Source organism: Pygoscelis adeliae, unplaced genomic scaffold, assembly GCF_000699105.1.
Source record: "Pygoscelis adeliae isolate BGI_AS28 unplaced genomic scaffold, ASM69910v1 Scaffold211, whole genome shotgun sequence".
Classification (NCBI taxonomy): Eukaryota; Metazoa; Chordata; class Aves; order Sphenisciformes; family Spheniscidae; genus Pygoscelis; species Pygoscelis adeliae.
The window spans coordinates 972121-973375 of record NW_008824143.1 but is presented as its reverse complement, the minus strand read 5'-3'; the positions used below and the strand labels follow the sequence as shown (position 1 = coordinate 973375).

At 49.0% G+C, this 1255-nt stretch overlaps 1 non-coding gene across 1 annotated transcript; it reads right to left on the bottom strand.

Annotated features, from left to right (window-relative positions):
- Positions 1-354: 354 nt before the first annotated feature.
- TRNAE-CUC lies at positions 355-426 on the bottom strand. Its single transcript has one exon. It is a non-coding gene; the product is annotated as a tRNA-Glu (tRNA).
- Positions 427-1255: the final 829 nt, after the last annotated feature.

Here is a 1255-nt window from a genome sequence, read left to right as displayed (position 1 = left end):
AACAATGACCCAAACCAAGCTGGTGTTGGCACCCAATACTTGAACATGTTGCTTCTCCTCTGCTCAGCACCCATCTTGGCAGATGGGGCTCAAGTCATAGCCTGCTCTTAAAATATTTGGGGGAGTGGTGGAAGCCCATGGAGTGGGAGAATAATAGCTATCTACTAAGGGACAAGGGACAGTAGTTAATGAGAATGTATAAATATGCATGTTGGGTATAAAGATGGTTTAAGTATGTAGTATAAGTTGTGAATGTTGGTAAGAAGGGACTTCAGTAATGAGAAATAGATACAATGGGATGTATCCCATTGCACGTTCCTCATGTCCCACACACTGGGCTCCACAAAGGACTATTTCCCTGACTGGGAATCGAACCCAGGCCACGGCGGTGAGAGCGCCGAATCCTAACCACTAGACCACCAGGGAATATGAAGATTTGATTAGAACAGATTTGATTAGATTAGAATACTGGTTTATCAATCTCTCAGGGAGAGACTGATCTCACCTAAATTTAGCTATCTAAAATTTGTATAATTTATGGTTTTGAGTTCCCTCAATAGTCTGTGGAGAGAGAAAGGGAATTCTTCCCACGCTTCTAAAATACATATCTTCAGATGGTATGAGTCTCCCACCTGAGTTCCCTGTTCCTCTACCAACTACTGTCTAGGTGACCAGGTTAGACTAGTTATCTAATGTTTAAATGGCCAGAGGTACATTAAATTAATCTTACCCTTGGGGCTGATTTAACTTGTGTAAAAATAGGCATCTAATGCTATGTGCATCACTGCTGCCAGACTAGGAGGGGCTTGGAGGGGCCTGGGAAAATCCTTTCAGGACTCTAGGAGATTAAATTGTACTGAACGTCTATGTTCAGGCAACCGAACACCATAATGATGGTGGAGTACTCATGATGCAAAATGGGTCTTAACATGATTAACATGGTTAACATCACCTATCGCAGAGGCGATCAGCTCCGGAGCAGGCCCATCCCGCAGCGGAGCGGCAGATGGCAGCGTACAGGGGGGTTTCCTCAGCCAGGGAACCCACAGGGGAGCGCAGAGACCCTCCAGGATCCGGCAGCTCTCACCAGGGCGGCTGACAAGGCATGGCCGGGACCAGGAGTAATGGCTGCCACCCCCCACTGCCACTCAAGGTAGCCCCAGGGAGCACTGCCACCAGGAGCGCTGCCAACAGGGCGGGCAGACAGGGCGTGGCGCGGCAGTTGGCGCGGGAGGGCGCACCGGGACAGGCCGTC